This window comes from Amyelois transitella, chromosome 21, assembly GCF_032362555.1.
Source record: "Amyelois transitella isolate CPQ chromosome 21, ilAmyTran1.1, whole genome shotgun sequence".
NCBI lineage: Eukaryota > Metazoa > Arthropoda > Insecta > Lepidoptera > Pyralidae > Amyelois > Amyelois transitella.
In genome coordinates this window covers 1394508-1413472 of record NC_083524.1, presented here as the reverse complement: position 1 = coordinate 1413472, position 18965 = coordinate 1394508, and the positions used below count along the sequence as shown (strand labels likewise).

Sequence of the window (18965 nt, the reverse complement as noted above, 5' to 3'; positions counted from 1 at the left end):
CGGCTCTGTCTACCCGGTAAAAGACAAAAACATTAAAAAAATGTCATCAATTTACACTCTACTCCAGCCTTCACTGTAATATTAAAATCAAATTATTAGTTTTGTCTGAATAAAATAGAGGACCTCCCTTTTCGAAACGGTTAAAAACCGAATCATCTGATACGTTCACCGTTCAGATTCCCACTAATCAGATCACAGCCGGATATTCCCAGGATCTGGAGCCTTATCCAGGGTCGGGAGTGGCTCTGATAACAGATATCTGAACTCTCATAGCTGATAATTTCCGCCACAAGACGGCATCGTTTGCAAAGAACGTTAAGGGTGGGTCACGAGTGTTAGCGTTTATTAAGGTATTTAAAATTAAAATATAATACTCTTATAAAAAAGAGAATAGGTGGTCCTATTCTATTTTTTATCTCCATGTCGTTTCCATGGATGTCGTAAAAGGCGACTAGGGATAAGCTTATAAACTTGGGATTCTTGTTTTAGGCGATTGACTAGCGACCTGTCACTATTTGAATCTCATTCTTTAATTAAGCCAAACAGCTGAACGTGGCCTATCAGTCTTCTCAAGATAGAATTGAAATTCAAATAGAGACAGGTTGCTAGCCCATCGCCTAAAATAATCCCAAGTTAGTAGAATTCACTTATTAATTTTATTGAGTTTATTGATTTTGAATATAGGTACAATAATATACTTAAATCGCATCCAAAGTCGCCCGAAAAGGAACCCCAACCGAATACCTTTTTCGCCAACGCAAAACCATCTCATATGCAGTTTCAGCCTCTATTACGACGGTATAAGTGCGTAAATCCAATGTGATTTCGTTCAAATAGTGAAGTCTGGTATGTTTTTGCCGTTTATGGACTAGCGCAGTCATCTTCGACGTATTTCGATATTTGATATCGTAGCTAGCTCTCAGAAAGCTTGCAAATGCTAGATTGATTTTGGGTAATGTATTTTTATATCGGACCGAAAACACGGCTTTTCATTCCCTTAAGATCCTTTACGTTGTAGACAGAGTCTAGATGGGGGATAGTTTAAGAGGTCATCGTCTGAATACTCTCGACCATCGACGGCCAATTGATACATGTCTCGGATAGCGATAGGCTGAAAATAATCTTTGTACATTTTTACCGTGACGTGCGTGTTTTATTTAATATGCCGTGTGGTTTCCGGCACCAATAGAAAAAGAATAGGACCACTCCATCTCTTTCCCATAGATGTCGTACAAGGCGACTAAGGGATAGGCTTGAGATTCCTCTTTTAGGCGATGGGCTAGCAACCTGTCACTATTTGAATCTCAATTCTATCATTAAACCAAACAGCTGAACGTGGTTTTTCAGTATTTTGATGACTATTGGCTCTGTCAGGGTAGATAAGTTATTATCACACTCCCCTTGTTCATTTGCTTAAACAACCTGCTTTCATTAATCCTCTCCACATGACCAAACCATCTTAACATACCCTTTTCTATTCCTGTAACTACATCTTCTTTCACATCACAACATTCCCTTATCACGCTGTTCCTTACCCGGTCACTCAATTTCACACCGATCATACTCCTTAACGCTCTCATTTCCACCGCCTTTATTCTACTGTCGTTAAATAGTAACAAATTATTATTATGAAAAGAGTAGAAATATGTTGCAGAAAGATCTCTGCCTACCCCTCCGAGAATAAAGCGTGCGAGGCAAACACATCCAAAAATGTAACACCTTATTAAAGTGAAAATGATTAAGCGTTCCGCTAATTACCCCAGTCCAAAACGGGCCATACAAAACGGCATTAATTAATTTGCCAAGTAATAAATTTAATCCAGATTGTGAGCTTTATTCAGCATGAGTTGCATATAGTTATTAATTTCGTATTCTTAGAGGCAGAGTTGAAATCCCACCTCAATCATGTACCTGTAGCGATGATTCGATGATTGATAGTAGTTATAATTAGATTTAAGTTATGTGACGTCAATAAGTGATACCTTGTATCCAATTTTGAAAATAAATCTATTCTATTCTATTCTATTCGGCTCGACCGCCACTAAAGGGAAGATCTTCCGCCAGGCTAGTTGTTATGCCTGGGGAACCGCGGTTCCGACGATGTTGTGTCGGAGGTTGTATATATAGCTCCAATCCATGAAATCTTTGAAATCGCGATTTAGATTCTGCGCTGCTATTGGTTGAGCGTGTCAATTTCTTCGCGGTGATTGACAGTAGTTGTTTTGATTGGATGTTGTGACGAGTGGCGTAGAGATGTCGAAAGACAAGACAAAACTTTGTAGATATTCTCATTGGTATGTGGACCAATGAGAATATCTACAAAGTTTTGTACGTTAGTTTGAATACTAACCGATGTTTTTACGGTGACGGAAAACATCTTTAAGAAACATGCATTTCCTTCATCAAAGCTTGGACTAAATAGATGAACCTACGCGTTTCTCTCACCTTTGTTGTCTCTTGTTACTATTGGCGTGAGCCCCGCTCTCAACATCATGTAAATTGACGTCTGGTGAAAATGCTGCAGTGTGGTTTGTTCCGCCGCTTCTTCTACACATGAGCTTTGTAAGCGATAGTATAATTAGATTTGAGTTATGTGACGTCAATAAGTGATACCTTGTATCCAATTTTGAAAATAAAACAATCCTATTCTCATCCTTACCCTTATAGATTCCTTTGTTCCTTTAGTCGCATTTTACAATATACGTTGAAAATGACATGCCAGTTATCCTACGCTAAAGTGCCGAGAACCACACGGCATATTAAGTACATATGTATGTAAATAAGCTAAAATGAAGCCTGTTACTATGTACAATAACCCACAATAAGCAGTTATTCATGCAATGCATTCCTGTATGTAACATCGAGTATAACTGGCCGGCTGGTGTACTACGACTAATTAGGTTTGATACTTGTTAATATGACGCAGTATTGTACGTAAAGTACAAGCCGCGTGGTTCCAGGCACCAATAAAATAAAGAATAGGACTACTCCATCTCGTTCCCGTGCATATCGTAAAAGTCGACTAAGGGATAGGCTTATAAACTTGGGATTCTCCTTTTAGGCGATGGGCTAGCAACCTGTTTCCTCACTATTTGAATCTCAATTCCATCATAAAGCCAAACAGCTGAACATGGCCTATCAGTCTTTTCAAGACTGTTGACTCTGTCTACCCCGCAAGGGATATAGACGTGATTATATGTATGTATGTACAAGCCTCTGAACCAAAAGATAGTCACGGCGTCTTCGTTAAGTGAAAAACTATCGCTTTTCCGTTTTACATCATGATGAAAAGCGAAACAGCGATAGTTTTCGCGCGTTAAAAACGGCGTCGCGCGTGTCATGCCATGCCGCCGCCATGTTTGTCTCGGTTACATCCTAACCGTTCTAGTAAGGTGCCCAGGTTAGCAATGAAACTATTGTACGTTTATCAGGAAGCGTAAACGACACACGACTACGGTACTATTCGGACCTTGGATTGGTCTTAGTTTAGCGCCATCTAAAAAGGACTCTCACTCGCTCGGCTCGCTCGGTAAAATAGTCCAAAGTATCAAGACGTTTTGGTCGCAATCCACCACACTGTCCGCTGAATCCCCTGCGCCTAATCGCTTCATTTGGCTGACACATCATAATTTACAATGAAACAAGTACCAAATGTATTACTGTTACAATCAGGGAGGGGTTCGCTTTATTTCGTATGAACTGGCTTAAATGTATTGAAAATAGCTTTTTGTGCCGTGCGGTTCCCGGCTCTTAAGAATAGGACCACTCCATTTTTCCAATGGATGTGGTCGACTAAGGAATAGGTTAATAAACGTGGGATTCTTCTTTTTCGCGATGGGCTAGTAACCTATCACTCTTTGAATCTCAATTCCATCGCTAAGCCATGCAGCTGAACGTGGCCTTTCAGTTTTTCCGAGACTGTTGGCTCTGTCTACCCCGTAAGGGATACAGACGTGATTATATTTAGGTAAGTAAACGAACTTTCTCCCAAGGTTTCCCTTCGCCTAGTCCCTTCTTCCTATAGGCGTCAGATCCTGTAACATATTTACTTCTATAGAGATAATATTTATATTCCTTTAATCGCCTTTTATCATGGCTGGACGTTACAAAAGATGATATGCGAGCCAATGGACTGAAATCCGAGGACGCCGAAATCCGGAGCAAGTGAAGAGAGAAACGTCGGAAGGCGGACCCCGGGCCCCGAAACACTTCTGTGGAGGGTGCAACCGGGAACACGCAGAGATGAGAGAGAGAAAGAGAGAGAGAGAGTCGCCTGTTACGACATCCTTGGGAATGTGATGTAGTGGTCCTATTCTAAATTTCAGATTATAACAATGTCACATATTTGTCTAAAATATGTACAGATTACCAAATTCTAGTGAATTTAAAATTAGAACAGTTGGTCCATCGCTAATTAAGCTTGCTGGAAACGACGATTATTTAACGTACAATTCGAACGTTGCCAGCTGTCTCTGTTAATAACGCGCTAAATAGAACCAGAAAAAGCGCCACGTCGCTACAAAATTTATTACATGATGCAGCGTCTTATAACATGACAATCATAACTTGTTCAAGATAAAAATCGAAAGTATTTATTTCAGTAAAAATAAACTTGAAACAACAGGGTTTAATCCTCAAAACTGCTTAAAAAATTATGAATTATTCACAAATTTTTAATTAAATCTTTCATAATTTAATCATTACAAAATGCGCCAGATTGCAAAACTGTTTGCAGTTTGCATTCAGCAATTTGTGCAGTTTATGTCCTAACGCGTATCAATTTTTACCTATGATTTAGTATTGAACCTGAACATCGTATTTATGGCAATAAAGCGTAATAGATTTAGCGCTAAAATCTATGAGTTGGCAACACTGTCCGTGCTGACCACGGTCACACGTCCCCATTACATTACGTGCAGTTTTGGTGACGCTGTGGAACAAATCTCTCAAATAAGTGATACAGGCGCGAGGCATAAGCGGAAGCGATTTAAGCCAAGCAAAGGTATTTAAATAAATAAATATAAATATATACGGGACAAATTACACAGATTGAGTTAGCCTCGAAGTAAGTTCGAGACTTGTGTTATGAGATGCTAACTCAACGATACTATATTTTATAATAAATACTTATATAAATAAACATCCAAGACCCAGGACAATCAGAAAATGTTATTTTCTCATCATGCCCAGGCCGGGATTCGAACTCGGGACCTCCGGTGACACAGTCAAGCGTATTACCGCTGCGCCACAGAGGCCGTCTCTAAAGACTTCATAAATAAACAAGGAGGAGAGTGGTCGAACCGGTAAAGAGCCCGGTTAAAATTCGATGCGCAGAAAGACACAGGTTCAAATCTCACCTCGGCCATGTACCAATGACTATTTTCGGAGTTATGTACATTAGTTTCAATACTAACCAATGCTCTAACGCTGAGGGAAACATCATAACGAAACGGCACATTCAGAAAACTGGATGTGTAACCATGAGCGATCGAATACAGGTCAGATTTACCTACAAAAATTGGGGAGGTCAGATGGGAGTCGCTTCGTGTTAAACCTGACTAACCCAATCCAGGTTTCTTGGTCTAAGGCATACCCCGGGCTCCTCTCCAGAATGATGAGGATGCAACCGGGACCTAAGCCAGAAGGGAAAAGGAAATATAGAACAATAATATAACATCTAAATCAGTTATAATAATTTGATAAATGACATGTCGTTAGAAGCTCTTAATCTTCCGCTAGTTATAGAATAGAATAATTTTCAAAATTGGATACAAGGTATCACTTATTGACGTCACATCACTTAAATCTAATCATAACTACTGCAGCTTCCAAAGCCCATGTGTAGAAGAAACGACTGAACAAACTACACTGCAGCATTTTCACCGGACGTCAATTTACAAATATAGATCTCTTTAATCTAAATCGTGGACGAATGCACATTGTCTACATTAAAAAACATGAATAAATGTTAAACTAATTATAGGCTACATGACATCACATTTATTTGATTACAGCGCCCTCTAGGGAGATTAAAGTAAAGAACTTAAAAAATAATAATTTTATCTTTCGTACTTTTTGGAAAGTGTTTGAGTAGTCTGGTTTTACTTTTTATACTTTACTAACTGTGCCCGCGACTTCGTCCGCTGGGAATAATTATTTTGGGCATCATTGAAGCCCTCAAGGATGAATAATTTATCCCGTTTTTCACATTTTCCATTATTTCTTCGCTCCTAATAGTAGCAGCGTGGTGTTATAAAGACTAAAGCCTCGATAAATGGTCTATCCAACGCAAAAAAGTTTTTTCAATTCGAACCAGTAATTCCTGAGATTAGCGCCTTCCAACAAACAAACGAACAAACTCTTCAGCTTTATAATTTAAGTATAGATTTTTATAGCTTGTACCACACGCAATGGGCAAAATGAATTTAGTCGAACTGAATCCCGTATTCAAAGCTTAGCCACGAGCGACGGGATAGCTACTCACATTGCAGGTTTTAACTCAGACCCTGGACCGACTATGATCATGTACTGGGTGTAGGATGCGAAATGGTATACGGGCACAGATGTAAATCTAGATAGATATGACCAGAATGTATTTCATTGAAATATAAATGAAATATAAATCCTGGTAAAGGGTCAGGTCAAAAGTACCCGAAACCGCCGAGCTTGCATGAAGAGAGTTATGAATGTGGATGAAGCGAAGGAAGAATGCAGAGATCGTGGCAAGTGGAAAGAGGTAGTCTCTGCCTACCCCTCCGGGAAAGAAGCGTGATTTTATGTATGCATGTATGTATGTATAAATGAGTGTTTTACTTCATGTAAAATAAGACGTTATAACACACACCCATAACGTCTTTAAACCTTACGGGGTAAACGGAGCCAATAGTAAAAAGAAAAGAGGTCTTCTTTTTCTTACGTTAAATTAGATGGGTTAGTAATGAGAGGTCCCAACAATATTCCATAATTGACTTTGACAACTCCAAACAAATTTAATTAACTCAACATATGTAGGTACACACATATAATCACGCTTTTTCCTGGATGGAAATTGATTTACGAAATTCGAAATGAAGTTAATTATTCCGGCCAAATTTTTTTGAGATATCTTAATTGTACACATTCCTGGGATCTCTACATGGGATAAGTCCGCCATTGCAAGTGATTTATTTCTTTTATAACTATGCACTATATATTATAACTGTATAAATTTTTGTGCAATACAGATATTACAAACAAACAACTAACACAGTATATTAATTCTCAAGTCCCTAAATAAATGGAATACTCTTTAAATTATATGAATCGATAATAGAAGCGATTTTGTGCAACGCGGGGTCTAGCAGGATATATGTCTGTGTATAGATAGGGGTATGGAATTTACGGACGGTAAAAGGCGGTATAGAGTGTGTTTTGTTTATTGTTTGACACCATATGTAGTAGTGCGCTTGTCTCTGAGTTACAAGGGGACAATGTTCGGGTTCAAATCCCAATCAGGTCATGATGGCAAAACAAAAAAAAAACTAGAGGTCTTCAGGATAAAACATTCCAAATTTAAATGATATTTTTTTTATTTTGTAGTTTAGGAAGTTCACTTTATCATAATTTGGTAGATTTATTATTAGTTTGGTTTAGAAATGTAATAGTCACATTGTGACAACATAATATTTAAGTTTTTTATTATTTATTTATAATATTTTTTAAAATAAATAAGTATACGGTACCATATTAGATTTTAACAAAATGGTGAATGACGAATAAATTTCCTTTAATTTGAAATCTTATTTATTTTTAAGTCATGATCATTCTGAACTAGAAATACATCATCATGATGAAGATAGACGTTGACATGTATGTCACATACATTCGTTACTTTCATGTATTTATAGTCTATGTCAGGAAATTCCCGAATGAGTGAAGCCGCGTTCCAAAGTCGAATTCTTAGATAAATTTGATGCAACTAATCACGGAGATAAAAATCTAAAGTTCCATCATCTGGGAGAGCCGGGATGGTGTCTTCTAAATGCGGAAATGAAGGCGATTCACCAAATGATCAGCATTAAAGTACGAGAGGTGTTAAGACTGTCGCACATTGGACGTGTGGCGACATCTATACGCCGCATTTCACAAAAATAAAATGACGCGACGCTATCAGTCAAAAAACAGCGAAAAGTCTAAATCGCGCAAGCAAAGGTTTCACGGATTTGAGCATATATATCTACGACCTCCGACGCAACATCGTCTGTCGCGCGGTTCCCCGGGCATAACACCTAGCCTGGCGGAAGATCTTTCCTTTGGTGGCGGTCGAGCCGAATCATCGCTCCCGCTACATATGTGTCAAATCAAAATTTAAACCTATGAATCAATACATAATTGATTATTAAAACGCATACTCAATGCTTTCTATGTACGCGCTACCTTTTTGATTATGGATTTTCCTTCATATTTCGGTTGACTGTAAGAATGGGCTAGCAGCCTGTCACAATTTGAATCTCAATTTTATCATAAAGCTTAACAGCTGAACGTGGCCTGTCAGTCTAAAAGTCAAACAAACTACACGTTTGTTTCGATGCTTCATCTACATAAAATCTAGATTAAATTATAAACAATGTTGACGTCCTATAACAGTGTTACCATGTAATCCTATTATAAAAAGAACTGTAGTTCTTAAAATCGTGTCTGTTTATTAATATTTTTATTTACATATATACATACATATAATCACGTCTATATCCCTTGCGGGGAAGACAGAGCCAATAGTCTTGAAAAGACTGATAGGCCACGTTCAGCTTCTTGGCTTGATGTTAGAATTGAGACAGATTGCTAGCCCATCGCCCAAAAAAAAGAATCTCAAGTTCGTAAGCCTATCCCTTAGACGCCTTTTACGACATCCATGGGAAAGAGATGGAGTGTTCCTATTCTTTTTTGTATTAGTGCCGGGAACCACACGGCACATTTTTATTTACAAAGTTTAATATTCAATGGACGACGCGCCTTATCCAACCAGTGGTTCAAAGATATTTGGATTCTTCATTGAACCGAGGCTTTTGTCCGATGAATTAGGAATAATCGCTGTGTGGCGATCGACCGAGATTCCCTACGCTTTGTTTAGCTCATCTCAGCTCCATTAAAAATGGCGGCTTGTTTTATCGAAAGTGGAACGGGGATTTATTGTTACACTAGCAACGCGCTCCGACTTCGCACGGGTAGCATTTATAGATGTAAACCTTTCATAAGAAAAGCCTTGGAATAACACTAAAAAGGGACAATGATTGACTTGGGATTCTTTTTTTAGGTGATGGGCTAGCAACCTGTCACTATTTGAATCTCAATTCTATCATCAAACCAAATAGCTGAGCATCAGTCTTTTCAAGACTGTTGGCTCTGTCTACCTCACAAGGGATATAGACATGACCATATGTATGTATGTATGTAAAGGGGCAATATCCGTTTGCAACTTTCCGAGATTTGCGGTTACATATAGACAGAGAAAATAGAAGGATAGTATTTAGTGATAGTGATATAGTTAGTCAAATGAGCGACGGTGGTCGAATTGATAAAGTGCCCGGTTAAATGCGTGATGCGCAGAAAGGCACAGGTTCAAATACAACCTCGGCCATGTACCAATGACTATTTTAGAAGTTATGTACATTAGTTTGCATACTAACCGATGCTCTTACGGTGAGAGAAGTTATCGTGAGGAAACCTGCACATTCAGGCAACTGGATGTGTAACCATGATCGATCCGATACGGGTTAGGTTTACATACAAGGTTGCGGAGGTCAGATGGGAGTCGCTTCGTGTAAAAACCTGACACAGCCTATCCAGGAACCATAGTCAAAGGCATACCCCGGGCTCCTCTCCAGAGTGATGAGGATGCAACCGGGACTAAAGCCAGGAGGAAGAGACAAAGTGAATAAGCACTGAGGCGACATCTCTACGCCACAAGTCACAACAGCCAATTACGCAACTCTATCAACCAATAACAGCGAAGAGTCTAAATCGCGCAAGCAAAGATTTCACCGATGTAGTCCTATATACGTTGAGTATACATCTTCTCCGCTGAGCTTGCATGAAGAGAATTATGATTGTGGATGAAGCAAAGGAAGTGTGCAAAGATCGTGGCAAGTGGAAAGAGGTAGTCTCTGCCTACCCCTCCGTGAAAGAGGCGTGATTTTATGTATGTATGTATTAACCAATATCAGCGAAGAGTCTAAATCGCGCAAGCAAAGATTTCACCGATGTAGTCGTATATATGTACGTTGAGCATATATCTTCTCCGCATTCGGCTGAAACGATATAGAGTGACTCAGGGAAACATTATGTGATGTTGTTTAAGAAAACACAATCTTCATAAAATCGGCCTGTGATCAGTTCAGTCCTAAGTAAACATATTCTAATGACGGCTTGGACTACGGATCTTTGATATGACCGAGTCATTTTGGGAAGAATTGGAAATACGTGTAGCGAAGAGTTTTTTATTATTTATTTATTTATTGACTAATTTATGTACACAAAAAACATCGAGACTGATAATCACAAGAAACAAAATTATATAAGTTAGGGTAAAAAAATTAAGTACAATGTAAATTCTTTTTTTTTTGTGTACGCCTCACATGCATCAAAATCGGTCAATTTGTTCTGTAGGTGATTCATTGCAAACAAAACTACAAAACTTTTCTCTTTATAAATAATAAATATAGGTGTATAGTTTACAAATAAGTACGTATAACAAAAATCAAAACATGACGTAAAGTAAAATTAAAAAAAAATGATAATAATTGATAAAATATGCAAAGCCGCGGTATAATGCTATATGCTAATAAATAATCAAATTATTCATTTTCACTAGGACAAAAGCCCAATATACATACATCTTTGTCTCATCACAATACAGTTTATCTATTGATATCAGGTGTATTCACCTGATTACACATTTTTGTGACAAACAATAATTTAAATGATATAAAATATTTCAACATGAACTATCAACTCCCGTATGGTCTAGTGGCTAGGATACCTGGCTTTCACCCAGGAGGCTCGGGTTCGATTCCCGGTACGGGAAACTTTTTTAAATATTTTTTTTGTGTAGTATTTTTTATTAGCACATATATTTAATTCGCCAAATATATATTTATTTACATAGTCACATTGACGTACTATAAATAGTTGATCGAAGCATAGTCGATCATCTTTTTCACTGTTGTCAATTACGAGGATGACAGAGCCTTTTTGAAACACGTTACAATAAAATGTATGCACAGTTAAAATAATGGTTCCCAAAAAAGAATAGGACCACTCCATCTCTTTCCCCATGGACGTCGTAAAAGGCGACAAAGGGATAGGCTTATAAACTGGGAGTTCTTCTTTTAGGCGATAAGCTAGCAACATGTCACTTTATATGAATCTCAATTCTATCAGTAAGCTGAACGTTTCTAATCAGTCTTTTCAAGACTGTTGGCTCTGCCTACCCCGCAAGAGATATATATTATATGTATGTACGTAAGAAATGAAGAATCATTTCACCATTTGCTTTCTGAGTAAGAAAGAATGTAACACTACCTTAAAATTATGCCTGTTATTAAATTTGAGTCTTCCCTTCTCAACTTTTCCATTTATACATACATACATATGGTCAGGTCTATATCCCTTGCGGGGTAGACAGAGCCAACAGTCTTGAAAAGACTGAATGGCCACGTTCAGCTATTTGGCTTAACGATAGAATTGAGATTCAAATAGTGACAGGTTGCTAGCCCGTCGCCTAAGCTATGTTTGTAAGCCTATCCCTTAGTCGCCTTTTACGACATCCATGGGAAAGAGATGGAGCGGTCCTATTATTTTGTATTGGTGCCGGGAGCCACAAGGCACTTTTCTATTTTATTCATGAAAAAATAATTCTCCTTTTCATATTTTCGGGCTAACCAAAACCCAATACCTACTATCAGTCCACAGGTTTATGATGTAGGGCATTTTTACGAGCACGTAAAAACTTCATTATATTCGTAAAAATATCACAAGATAGTTCGCTTTTTATGACCGTGTGCTAAGAATCTTACCCCTTCATAGGGCCAAAGCCTTTCACATTTTTCAAAGGCGCAGTATTGCCCTCTATTGAAATAAATACATACATACATATAATCACGTCTATATCCTTTGCGGGGTAAACAGAGCCAACGCTAAATTCACGGGCGAAGCTACGGATAATAGCTAGTTATTTTTAAATAGGATGGAATGTATCTATGACTTTACGACAAATTACGGCCAAAATATGCAAATGTCTCGCCGTATAGGCCTACTTAATTGAGGATATTCTAATTTGAGGATGGGATGACGGCGCATGAAACAAAAGTTTAATGGATATTAATTATAACAACAACGATTCGCGCCAACTCGTTGTGACTCGACTTAATTGGATTAATTTCCCATAAAAAAATAAATAAAACAGGGATTAATTAAGCGTGACTTTCTATTTAGATGAGTTCTGTATATTTAGCACTTAAGAAAAAAAAAAAATTTAACTAATTTATTAAATGGATTTTATGCGGCGGATATAAGGTGCCGTGTGGTTTTTGGCACCATTAGAAAACCACAGGACCACTCCATCTTTTTCACACATTCATTCGTGTTTTTTTTTAATTAATGTAGACAATGTGCATACGTCCATGATTTAGATTCAAGAGATGTATATTTGTATATTGACGTCCGATGAAAATGCTGCAGTGTAGTTTGTTCCGCCGTTTCTTCCACACATGCGCTTTAGAAGCGGTAGTAGTTATAATTAGATTTAAGTGATGTGACGCCAATAAGTGATACCTTGTATCCAATTTTGAAAATAAATATATTCTATTCTATTCTAATGCTCTTCTTGACGGCCTCTGTGGCGCAGCGGTAGTACGCTTGTCTGTGTCACCGGAGGTCCCGGGTTCGAATCCCGGCCAGGGCATGATGAGAAAAGAACTTTTTCTGATTGGCCTGGGTCTTGGATGTTTATCTATATAAGTATTTATTATAAAAATATATATAGTATCGTTGAGTTAGTATCTCGTAACACAAGTCTCGAACTTACTTCGAGGCTAACTCAATCTGTGTAATTTGTCCCGTATATCTATTTATTTCTATTTATTATTAAATGCGCTTTGTCATGGGAGAGACATAAATAAATTGCACTTGAAATTCTAGCAAAAGCAAGCTTTACCAACCGATAGCTTCTCGAACTATGGCCAATTGAGCCAATTCAACTAATTCGTATCGTCGCAGTGCGATACCGCTGAATTATCAGACGCGCCGGTTGGAATCTCGCTCCCTTAGGACGTTTGGGACGAATTCTGAGAAACTAGCGTTAATCTATCTTAATATATACATATGGTCACGTCTGTATCCCTTGTGGGGTAGACAGAGACAACAGTCTTGAAAAGACTGATAGCTACGTTCAGCTATTTGGCTTAATGATAGAATTGACATTCAAATAGTGACAAAAACAGAATTCCAAGTTTGTAAGCCTAACCCTAAGTCGTCTTTTGCGAAATCCATGGGAAAGAGAATTATTAAATACTAGAGGCCGCCCGCGACTTCGTCCGTATGGAAACCCTATCAATCCCGCGGGAACTTTGGGATAAAAAGTAGCCTATGTGTTATTCTGGGTCTTCAGCTACCTACATACCAAATTTCATGGTAATCGGTTCAGTAGTTTTTGCGTGAAAGAGTAACAAACATCCATACAAACTTTCGCCTTTATAATAGTAGTAGGATGGTCACGTCTGTATCCCTTGTGGGGTAGACAGAGACAAGAGTCTTGAAAAGACTGAAAGCTACGTTCAGCTATTTGGCTTAATGATAGAATTGAGATTCAAATAGTGACAAGTTGCTAGCCAATCGCCTAAATGAAGAAGCCCCACTTTATAGGCCTATCCCTTAGTCGCCTTTTACGACATCCATGGGAAAGAGACGGAGTGGTCCTATTCTTTTTTGTGTTGGTGCCGGGAACCACACGGCACTATCTATCTCAATTTTATTTGATTTTGTATTCAAAATTATATACAGTGCCTTTGCGATCTTCTGCGTCTTACTTTGTCGCCCGGGGACGCTTTAAAAGCGCGCGCACGCGCCTTGGACCTTTTCCTTTAGTCTTCTTTGGCGCCTACTTGCTGGGTCGCGTGGCTTTAGCTAATAAGCTCTTAAAAAAATTAAAACTTTTACAATATAAATATTTTTTAATCTAAGATATTGTAAACAAGTATACATAAAATTTTTGGTCAATGATAAAAATATGTTACATACCTGCATAAAGTTAATTTAATGTATTATCTCGTCCACATTTCTATTCTAAGTTTGATTAGTTGTGAAGTTGACCATGTTGAAAAATGTTGCAGTGCAGTTTGTTACCGCTTCTTCTGCACTGACGCTTTGGAAGCGACAGTAAACTTAGTTGAAAGTAATTTATTTGACGTCAACCAATGTTGTGAAACCAAAAGATATGACAATTATTATGTGATGTTGAAGTGTCCCATAATAATGAATGAAACTTTTGAATTTTGAATCTTTTTAATTTCGGTATCTGCCAAAAAATTTTTCTACAAGTTTTTGCTATTAAAGGCAGTCTTTTATGTTTTGGACCAAGGCTCAAGATAAAGTCATAGTTGAAAACATGGCCGTCGAAATCTCCAAGGGCTTCAACTAATCCAGCGAGATGTTTGTTACCTCTTCACGGATAATCTCCTGAATTATTAAAACATATATATAGTCACGTCTGTATCCCTTGCGGGGTAGACAGAACCAGCTGTCTTAAAAGACTGAAAGGCCACGGTCAGCTGTTAGGCTTAATGATAGAATTGAGATTCCAATAGTGACAGGTTGCTAACACATCGCCTAAAGAAGAATCTCAAGTTTATAAGCCTATCCCTTAGTCGCCTTTTACGACATCCATGGGAAAGGCATGGAGTGGTTCTATTCTTTTTTATATTGGTGCAGGGAACCACACGACATTATTAATCTATTTGAAATGTCACGTACATATATACTATATATAATTTATATTACTATTTGGCGGGTATTTATTTCAAAACGAGAAAGAAATATAATCTGTTTAAAAGTATAAAAATTACAAAATCCGAGCAATGCTCCCGTGCCAGAGGCGTTATCGCGACGGGTTAATGAAATCCCTTCTAACCCTACCGTGAACTCGGAAAAATACGGAAGACAAAAAGGGTTTAGAACAAAATGATTACGAGTATAAAGTGTACGACAAGCAAGTAGACTTAAGTAGTTTTAGCTTTGGTTTTAATTTGATTTAATTATAATATTTCTACTAATTGTGCCGTGTGGTTCCCGGTACCATTACAAAAAAGAATAGGACCACTCCATCTCTTTCCCACGGATGTCGTAAAAGGCGACTAAGTAATAGGCTTATAAACTTGAGATTCCTCTTTTAGGCGATGGGCTAGCAACCTGTCACTATTTGAATCTCAATTCTATCACTAAGCCAAACAGCTGAAAGTGGCCAATCAGTCTTTTCAAGACTGGTGGCTCTGTCTACCCCGCTAGGGATATAGACGTGATCATATGTATGTATGTATTTCTACTAATTAAATATGTATTGTGTCAGTAGGTAATGAACTTTGATTTTAGACTCAGTATCTATATTCATAAAGTTTACTTAGTAAAAAAAAAGTAGACTTTAAATTTACTTTGAAGACGTATTCAGTACAATTCCAAATCTTTATTGCATATCATGAAGTACATCAGTTGAATAACAGTCACTGCTTATAAATAGGTACTATATGAACCGTGTTGGGCATCGCAATTTTAAAATAATATGAGACGGCGGGCAGGTTTATATCGGCTATTTATTATGTTTTAAGTAAATCTGTTCCGTACTTTCGGAGATAATCGTGATCATACATACAGACAGACAGGCAGACAAGAAAATAAAAAAAATATATATTTTTGCTTTCTATTATTCATTCTTAGTGTCCCTCTATCCATTTCAGTCGAAAATACTAAATGTACAGACAAAATATTTTTACTGTTTTATTATATGTAAAGATTATATGTATATGTAGTTCCCGGCACCAATACAAAAAAGAATAGAACCTCTCCATCTCTTTCCAATGGATGTCGTAAAAGGCGACTAAGGGATAGGCTAATAAACTTGGGATTCTTCTTTTAGACGGGCTAGCGACCTATTCGTTTTTCTATTGCCGGTGCCGGGAACCACACGGCGTTTTTATATAATGTGAATAATATCCGCGTTTACGTATGTACGTCCGAAACAGTTCTGCTAATAGGATTTCAATGTAGAGAGTTTAATTAAAGTTGGGTAATGTTGCCAACTGCCAAAATAATGTGGGCAATGAAGCTTTGTGGATTCCATTACTAAATAGCCTCTTTTTTATAAATATCACACATATGTACATGCATACATACATATACATATAGATCACGTATATATCTCTTGCGGGGTAGAGACAGAGACAACAGTCTTGAAAGGACTGATAGGCCACGTTCAGCTGTTTAGGTTAATGATAGAATACCGATTTAAATAGTGACAGGTTGCTAGCCCATCGCCTAAAAGAAGAATTCCAATTTTTAAAGCCTATCCCTTAGTTGCTTTTAACAACATCCGTGGGAAAGATATGGAGTGGTCCTATTCTTTTTCCTATTGGTGCCGGGAACCACACGGCACGTGATTATAAATACATATATACGGGACAAATTACACCGATTGAGTTACCCTCGAAGTAAGTTCGAGACTTGTGTTACGAGATACTGACTCAACTATACTATATTTTATAATAAATACGAATATAGATAAACATCCAAGACCCAGGTCAATCAGAAAAAGTTTTTGTCTCACCATGCCCTGGCCGGGATTCGAACCCGGGACCTCCGTTGTCACAGACAAGCGTACTACCGCTGCACCACAGAGGTCGTCATTAAATATGTTTATATGTATAGATATAGTGATGATGATAATGCATGTGAAATGCTATAGTAATAACATCAGCAGCAAGTGTGACAGACACTCGGACAGAGATTAATGTTGCTACTAATTGTGCTTGTATGCAGCCAGATGCATCTTGATGACGTCATCGTGTAGTTTTTCATAATTGAGATTCAAACAGTTACAGGTTGCTAAACCATCGCCTAAAAAAGAATCGCAAGTTTGTAAGCCTATCCCTTAGTCGCTTTTTACGACATCCATGGGAAAGAGATGGAGTCGTCCTATTCTTTTTTTGTACGGTGCCGGGAACCACACGGCGCGTGATTATATATGTACTATTATAATATACATATATAATACAGATATAGTAATGAAGATAATGCATGTGAAATGACGTGACAATGACGTCATTGTGTAGTTTTTCATAATAAACTAACTCCTAGCCCCGGTTTTGGCTGTTATTAGTCTGACGAACGTACCTTCATTGAGTCGTTGTTGTAGACAGAGCCAACAGTTTTGAAAAGACTGATAGACCACGATCAGCTGTTGGGCTTAGTGAATGACGGCCTCTGGCGCAGCGCTAGTACGCTTGTCTGTGACACCGGAGGTCCCTGGTTCGAATCCCGGCCAGGGCATGATGAGGAACGAAGTTTTCTCGAACTTACTTCGTGGCTTACTCAATCTGTGTAATTTGTCCCGTATATATTTATTTATTTACAGAATTGTGATTCAAATAATGACAGGTTGCTAGCCCACCGCTTAAAATAGAATCCCAAGCTCATCTTTTAGTCGCCTTTTACGACTGGCACTGCCGGGAACCACGTCACCACCAATTATGACACATAACACCCCCTCTTTTTGCACGCGGGGTTAGAAGCGCATTCCCATCAGACTGGAATTATTGGTGCATATATTAATCACTGTCTGTCTGTCCAGTCATGATCGGTTTGACGATATTGCTTTACTAAGCTCGGCTGATACCGTATGTATTATTAGAAATCATTGTTTCTGAATTGATTTTCGGCGGAGATAAAACTAACATACATTATGGCAGCCTCTGTGGCTCAGCGGTAGTACGCTTGTCTGTGACAACGGAGGTCCCGGGTTCGAATCCCGGCCAGGGCATGATGAGGAACTTTTTCTGATTGACCTTGGTCTTGGATGTTTATCTATATACGTATTTATTATAAAATATAGTATAGTTTAGTTAGTATCTCTTAACACAAGTCTCGAACTTACTTCGAGGCTAACTCAATCTGTGTAATTTGTCCCGTATATATTTATTTATTTATACATATGCTGTTAAATTGTGGAACTCATTGCCCCTCGAGATACGTGACTCTAAATCACTGTCCCAATAAAAAAAAATATTACCTCTCCTAGTCTTGCTAATTTGGTAAATTTTGTATTTATTTTATGTAAGTTTATTATTTGGTATTTACATATGCATTTATTATATTTTATTTATGTATTTGTTTATATATATGTCTATAATTAGTTGTGAGTAGAGTACACGCCTGTCACCCTTTCCATCATGTCTCCTATCTCGGGTCTGCTGGAAGATATTTCTTTTGAAATAAGCAGAACCTTTGTAATTTTGTTTCTTGTGTTTATCAGTTTCGATGCCAAATAGCCGAACGTGGCCTATAAGTCTTTTCAAGACTGTTGGCTTCGTCTACCCCGCAAGGGATATAGACGTGTGTGTGTGTAAACAAAAACCCGTTGTAAATTCCGAAAACGCTTTAATAATAATATACCTAAGCGTACATTAAAATTCAATCACTCCACACAATCCTGTCTCATAACTTTCTTAATACATTATTCATGTAAATTAACTGTGAAAATTTATGCATATTGTTTATTAAAGAAAATAGGTGCTTTATTAATCCCCGGAAATTATATATTCGTGAATTATAAATATTGTAGGGAAGTAGGGAGGCAATTTTGAAGGGTTGAATTGTACCACAGATTTATAGTTATATATCATACAGATGTATAGTTTTATATAATGTACAGGTGAAAATGTGAA

The 18965-nt window shown here is 37.8% G+C and overlaps 1 non-coding gene across 1 annotated transcript; it reads left to right on the top strand.

Moving 5' to 3' along the window:
* Positions 1 to 10990: 10990 nt before the first annotated feature.
* Trnae-uuc (transfer RNA glutamic acid (anticodon UUC)) lies at positions 10991 to 11062 on the top strand. Its single transcript has one exon. It is a non-coding gene; the product is annotated as a tRNA-Glu (tRNA).
* The last annotated feature ends 7903 nt before the right edge of the window (positions 11063 to 18965 follow it).